This window comes from Cynocephalus volans, chromosome 15 (assembly GCF_027409185.1).
Source record: "Cynocephalus volans isolate mCynVol1 chromosome 15, mCynVol1.pri, whole genome shotgun sequence".
In the NCBI taxonomy this organism is placed as follows: Eukaryota; Metazoa; Chordata; class Mammalia; order Dermoptera; family Cynocephalidae; genus Cynocephalus; species Cynocephalus volans.
This window is the reverse complement of record NC_084474.1, coordinates 50,142,531-50,150,278: the sequence shown is the minus strand read 5'-3', so window position 1 is coordinate 50,150,278 and position 7,748 is coordinate 50,142,531. Positions and strand designations below refer to the sequence as shown.

At 40.9% G+C, this 7,748-nt stretch overlaps 1 pseudogene; it reads right to left on the bottom strand.

Moving 5' to 3' along the window:
- Window positions 1-1,597: 1,597 nt before the first annotated feature.
- LOC134363545 (acireductone dioxygenase-like) lies at window positions 1,598-1,890 on the bottom strand (annotated as a pseudogene).
- Window positions 1,891-7,748: the final 5,858 nt, after the last annotated feature.

Genomic DNA, 7,748 nt, shown 5'->3' with positions numbered 1-7,748 from the left:
CACAAAGGAACCCACCAGAGAGGTTTTTATGGGCCGGGCCTGACAGTCGTACGTACTGCTTCCACTCACATTCCACTGGAGAGGACTTCAGCACCTGGTTACACTAAATGCACATAAGTCTGGGAAATGTAGTCTTGCTCTGTGACCACAGAGGGGACAAATGGATTTTGATGAACACCTAGCGGCCTTTACTTCAATTGCAGGTTGCAACTCAGTGCACCTTAAAATCAATTTAGAAAGTGCAAATTAGCATTTTTAGGATGGAGTGGAAGAGAGGAGGAAAGGGAAGGAAATACAACAGAACTGAATGGGATGGGGAGGAGGGAAAGGGAGGAACAGAGAGGAGAGGAGAGAGGGAGCGAGGGAGGGAGGGAGAGAGATCGGAGTGTGTGCACGCAGTAGGGGTAAGTACTGTTAAATAAAATGTGTATCAATCGTGGGCGTGCTAATGTCACAAAGTGAGATGAATTTTTTTTTCAGTAGATCAACACTTATTTTATTTATTGAAAGAGTAATACTTCACAGAAGAAAGTCCTGGAATATTTATGTTACTAATTTGCTACCTGCATACATTTTAATCCTAACATTGGGACAGAGTTTATTTAAACATCTAAGGCTTAAGTTTCTCTGAACAGTAGGAAAGAACCCCTAAGACCAGTGTGTAGGTGATGGACGATTAACTTTAACATGAAGATTTTTCATCCAGTTAAAAAAACATTACTTAGAAAACAACGTCTGTCCTTCTAAAATATGAGGTTGATTTGAGGTTTTTCCATGACTATAACAAACTAGGCATAAACATATCTTAGAATTGTAGTAACAGTAAGGAACTAATTCTCTTGTTAAAATTCAAAAGCTTAACTGTGAAAGAAATTAGAAATCTCACACTAAAAAAAACACACAAATAATATGTAAGGTAATTACATACATATACAAGATCTGTATTATCTTTTAATTCTATTTTTCCACCAACTTTCTGAAGTACCTTGTACAATTATACAAAGAACCTGAACAGGGGTGATTTTAATGAACCAGGCAAAATATTATATATACCTGAACATACAGTAACTCTAAGGCATGAGAGTAAAATTAAGACAGTTACTTTATTTTGAACAAGAAAGTGGTGTAGGCAACGCAAGAGTGTGCCCCTAACATGAGAGCTCCTCCCCCTACCACTCCCCACCCCAGGGTATAATTTTGGGAAAAGAGATGTCTTCTATCTGGCTGGCTGTGCTATCTGCTCTGGCACCTTCTCATAAGGCAGACATGGCGTCTCATCCAGACTGAGCATCAAAGAGGTACATTTTGGGAAATGAAAGTATGATTTGGGTTAAAGATGAATGCACATCCTAACACAGGGCTATGAACCACTAGTCTTGACTGAGTTAGAGAAAATGAAGGTGACCTGTTTACATTTACACAATTGCTTCCATGTGAAAATCAGATTTATAGCTACTTTCATTAAAAAAATATCCTGATCAAATAATATTACAAAGGAAAGTCTCAAGTCTACAATAGAAAAGCAAACAGAAGATGAGTGATTTTCCAGCTCTATTATCATGTTTACACGGCATGCGCAGGTTCCCAGGGAACACTGCTATGCTGTCTGTGCCAGAAATTTCACGTACTGTTCTGGGCATTGAAATGGTCAGCTGGCCGGTTGTAAGCCGTCCACACCCATTCTCCCGTAGACAGCTGCGTGGCCTTCACATAGTTATTCTCATCCAGCGTGAAGCGGTGGTAGATCCCTGCAGGAAGAATGACCATGTCTTCTTTCTCCATGAAAATCCGGATCCACTTGTCCTCTTTGTCTCTCACATCAAAGTACCCGCTGCCATCCAAGATGTAGCAGATCTCATGGTCCAGGTGTAAGGGCCCCTCATAAAACATCTTTTTCTTGTTTAAAAATCTAGGAAGGAATGTTTTTTTGTCAGGCTACGGGTAGTTCTCGTTGTAATATCAAACTAACACTATTCATTATTGGAGTGGAATTCTGTCTTGGATACCACAGAGTGGTAAAAATGTGTCCGTTCATTCACCTATTTATTCATAACCAAACAGAACTACATTTGGAGTCAGAAACCTGGATTCAGATCCCTGCTGCCAGGCCATTCCATTCATGCTTCATTCACTCCATAAATAGGATTGAGCAGCCACTGTGAGCCGAGCTCCATGCTGCGTACTGGAGAGAAAGCATTAAGCAACAGTCAGGATCCCTGACCTCACTTGTAGTTGGAGAGACAAACAATACACAAGAAAACAAACCAGGTAACTGCAGAATATGAGAAGCATATTCTGTTAACTTCTTAGCGCCTGCGTTTCCTCACTTACAAAATAAGTATTATATAATCCGTACCTCAAAGGTACATGAGGGCATGTTGTAAGTGTCTACACCTAGGTGAGGAAATAATTTACTTATTCAACAATGATTTGCTGAATACTGAACCCTTGTCCTGGAGTGTGCTAGGACCATGGAGTCTAGTTATTAACAAATCGAGCAACTTTGCTGTGAAGCAGCCTTGCCTGGTGATATGGATTGAATTGTGTCTCCCAGAAAAGATATGTTGATGTCCTAATCCCAAGCACCTCACTTGTGATCTTATTTGGAAATAGGGTCTTTGCAGATTTAGTCAAGTTAAGAGAAGGTCATTAGGGTGGGCCTGAGTCCAGTATGACCAGTGTCCATATACAAAGGGGAAATTTGGACACTGACATGCACACAGGAGGAATGCTAAGTGAAGATAAAGGCAGAGATCAGATAATGCGTCTGCAAGCCAAAGAATGCCAAGATAGCCAGCAAGCTGCCAGAACCTAGGAGAGAGGCTTTGGACAGGTTCTCCCTCCTGGCCCTCAGAAGGTACCAACCCAGCAGGCTGGCCAGTTAGCACAATTGGTTAGAGTATGGTGCTAATAATACCAAGGTCCAGGATTCAAGCCCTGTACTGGCCAGCCATTAAAAAAAAAAAAAAAGGAACCCATCCTGCTGACACTTTGATCTCAGACTTCTAGTGTCCAGAACTATGAGGGAAAAACTTTCTGTTCTTTAAGGAACCCAGTTTGTGGTACTTGATTAGGGCAGCCCTAGCAAACTAACACCTGGAAACAAAGAGCCAGGAAAGCAACATGGAGAGTGTAGACAGCTCTGCAGCAGGACTCCAGGTCATTCCTTGATAGATGGATCCTAGGGCTCAAGATCATCTGCTGAGTTAAAAAAAAAACTCTGCAAATAAGAGCCATTTTCATTCAAATGTGCTTCATTTTCTTCATTTCCTTTAGCATTTGTTGGAATAGAGAAATTGTAAAGTGAATACAATGTCATTATTAACATCATTACCAACAATTCCCTTATACAAATCTTAGTGAGAATTAGATTTTAATGTTTCCTTACACTGAGTGCTGGTGCTAGCTACACCCAGCAAATTCATGGCGACAAAATTGGTGAAGCCCATGCATGATTTATTTTTGCTCCTATGGAAAGTTGACACTTTATTCATTAAACTACTCACTTTAACACATTTCTAAATCATTGCTTTCCACTCTGATCCGGTCTAGTTTTCATTTCTGAGTTTCAGCTGGAATGGCTTTCATAATGAATTTTTTTTTTTTTTTTACTTGACAAGGGAAGTTAAAACTTCCCCCTACTGAACATTTAAAAGGGAAATTCAGGCCCTTTTTTGTCAGGCTGTTTATCATATCTCGCAAATACTCAAATCCATTTCCTTTGGAAAAGGTTTGTCTTTCTATGACAGGCATATAAAAAGATTTTATTACAGTACTCTATTCATTGGAGCTGCTCTGCCTGAAGATAAAAAGAAATTTATTTTCTGGATTTTTCTTGAATGTCAGCTCTATAGTTTCCTTCTATTATCAGAGTTCTTAACCCAAGAAGAATAGAGGGAAGAGAGAATTCAAGCTGATATACAATATCAAGCTCCATTATGGGCTAACATAAAAACCAAAAATTCCAAAATAAAATCTGAATTTAAGTGAAACTGATAAGTAAAGGCAGAAAAAAATCTCTAGGTATTTAATAGCAAGCAATCATTGGATTTACTTCAAACATACTACACTGCATGGTGCCCCAAATCATCTGAAAATTCATGTCATCAGCAATATTTCTTATGTATAGTCTGATATGTCAGTTACGGTATAGATGAGTGCTTCTCGGGCTTTAATGTGGATGTAAGTCACCCAGAGATCTGGTTAAAATGCAGATCTGCATTCAGTAGTTCTGGGGCCTGAGACTCTACATGTCTAACAAGCTCCCTGGTGCTGTGAATACTGCAGGTCAGGGTCCACACGTTGAGTAGCCAGGTACAGAGTTAAAAAGGCCAAAGCAGTGTATTCCAGCTGCACTCAAATCCTTGAGCTGGCTCTGTCTGGACAGTCTGGAAATTACATGAGAGGCTGCAGTCCCAATTTCCTACTCATTTGTACCCATTCCTGAGATTCGCTGTTGCCTGTGCATGTCTGATGGGCTGGTGGACAGCCCTTGTCTGATGGTGATGCTGGCCGGCCCCATAGACTCATGTCCAACGCCTTTGGAGAAGGCTGCAGGCAGGAGCCAAAAGAGCTGTATGCAGGCTGGACTCCTGGACACTCAGAGACCCATACAGGGAGAAGGGGCATTGAGCACAGCGGGCTTATGTGCAGGAAAAACTGCAGAGGGGCCAGGCACTCGGGACACCATTAGGGTCTGCAATTTGGGAAGCATCAGGAGACTCTCCAGTGGCAGCAATGAGGTGCTGCTCTCAAGACACGAACGAAAGGGTCCCAAGTGGAAACACTGATCAATGTGAGGTAGCCCCAGAGACTCCCAACAGTCACTTGGTGGAAATTTGAATGTGTCTAGAGATCATTCATTACACAGCTGGGGGCATGAGTGGGATAACTTGAGTTCACTATTCATGCAAACTCAGGAGGCTTGAGGAAATTTGGATTATACTTGCTTCTAGTTACTGGGGGCTCAGGACAATGAAATATGGATGAATCACTGCAAGTCTATCTCTATGACCAGGACAACAACTCAAATACAAATAGTAAGCCTTCCATAAGAAGCCATGGTTACACTTTCAGTCACAGTCCTCTCTCATTTCATAAGCCAGTGAGGTGGTCAATCCCCAGGGCATAAAAATTAGGTATTGTGTAGGGATAAAAGAAATTGGAAGGGTGGGGAGGAACCATTAGTGCAATATCTACAGCATCGAATCGGGGGAGCTCTGTAAGTTCTGATGAAGTCCAATAAGGGATAAATGGTAGAGATCAGCCCTCATTCTTCCTTGTTAAGCCAAAGACACATTCAGTAAACTTCAGTCCCTGAACCTGGCCACACCAGTTCAAGGTATGAGCATCCTGTAGCCTTGAAACTTTGCTTTTAGCAACTTTTACATTCCACTGGTTGCTCGTCTTTTCTTGCCTGAAAAAGATAAAGAATTATATTGGTAACAGGAACTGGGTGATGCAGAAAAATCTGAAATTACCTCCTTCTATTTCCTTATTACAATAAACAAACAGACAACCAAACCAATGACGCTGTCTGTCCATCTACCTTTACCCACAGGCAACAACCCAAAGGATTTCCACTCCATGGACCTAGAGAGCTGGGCTTGGGGCAGTGAGATGCTCAGAACAGTGACAGGCAGGACCTTACCAAAGGTGGTGTGGATATTAGTTGCTATGAGATCGCTATAGGTCCGTGATCTCAGTGCTACCCCTGGCTAGCACCTATGGGTAAGAGAAATCACATGTTTTTGCTTGGTCTGAGCTTACTCATAATCAGTTATGGGAGACCTCAGTGTTAGCCTGTATGAAAACTCGTATGCATCCCTTGCTAGTGTTTTTACAACTAGTGCCAGATGTAGCGTTTCAGGTCCAGATGACACTTCACCACCACCACCACCTACACTAATGATGTGGTGTATGCCTCAATTACCTTTCCTGTAAGATGGGAATGCAGCAGTACCAACCTCACAGTGCTGTGAAGAAAGTGAGTGCATAACGCACGGAAGAGACTCAGCACAGTGCCTGGCATACAGTAGGTGCTCAGTAAATGCTTGCTGCTGCTGCAGGTTTTGCCCTGCCTTCTACTGCTAGAAGACAAGGTAGTATAGTGGTTAGAAGGATGAGCTAAGGAGTCAGACTGCCTGAGTTTGAATTCCTATCTCCACTGCTACTTACTGGCAAGTTATTTAACTTCTCTGTACCTCAGTTTCCTTGCCTGTAAAATGGGGATCATTATAAGAGTAACTACCTCACAATGTGTTAAAAGACTAAATGGAAAATGGTGCTGGGATAACTGGATATCCATATGCAGGAGAATGAAACTAGATCCATACCTCTCACCATATACTAAAATCAACTCAAAATGGATTAAGGATTTAAATATACACCCTGAAACAATAAAACTTCTTAAAGAAAACATAGGAGAAACACTTCAGGAAATAGGACTAGGCACAGACTTCATGAATACGACCCCAAAAGCACGGGCAACCAAAGGAAAAATAAACAAATGGGATTATATCAAACTAAAAAGCTTCTGCACAGCAAAAGAAACAATTAACAGAGTTAAAAGACAACCAACAGAGTGGGAGAAAATATTTGCAAAATATACATCTGACAAAGGATTAATATCCAGAATATATAAGGAACTCAAACAACTTTACAAGAAGAAAACAAGCAACCCAATTAAAAAATGGGCAAAAGAGCTAAGTAGGCATTTCTCTAAGGAAGATATACAAATGGCCAACAGACATATGAAAAAAGGCTCAACATCACTCAGCATGCAGGAAATGCAAATCAAAACCACACTGAGATACCATCTCACCCCAGTTAGGATGGCTAAAATCCAAAAGACTCTGAACGATAAATGCTGGCGAGGTTGCGGAGAAAAAGGAACTCTCATACATTGTTGGTGGGACTGCAAAATGGTTCAGCCTCTATGGAAAATGGTATGAAGGTTCCTCAAACAATTGCAGATAGATCTACCATACGACCCAGCTATCCCACTGTTGGGAATATACCCAGAGGAATGGAAATCATCAAGTCGAAGGTATACCTGTTCCCCAATGTTCATCGCAGCACTCTTTACAATAGCCAAGAGTTGGAACCAGCCCAAATGTCCATCATCAGATGAGTGGATATGGAAAATGTGGTACATCTACACAATGGAATACTACTCAGCTATAAAAACGAATGAAATACTGCCATTTGCAACAACATGGATGGACCTTGAGAGAATTATATTAAGTGAAACTAGTCGGGCACAGAAAGAGAAATACCACATGTTCTCACTTATTGGTGGGAGCTAAAAATTAATATATAAATTCACACACACACACACACACACACACACACACACACACACACACACACAAACCGGGGGGGGGAGAAGATATAACAACCACAATTATTTGAAGTTGATACGACAAGCAAACAGAAAGGACACTGTTGGGGGGGAGGAGGGGAGGGAGAAGGGAGGGAGGTTTTGGTGATGGGGAGCAATAATCAGCCACAATGTATATCGACAAAATAAAATTTTTTAAAAAATTTAAAAAATAAAAAATAAAAAAAAAAATATCATGTTGAGCTAATGAAACAGGAAAAAAAAAAAAAAAAGACTAAATGGAATAATCCACAGAAAGCACTTAGAATAGAGGACCCAACAAGCAGTAAGTATGTGGTAAATTTATGTGTAGTTTTATTATTAACATTGTTACTTCTGGCTGACACCTTTAAAGAGAAAGTAGCTT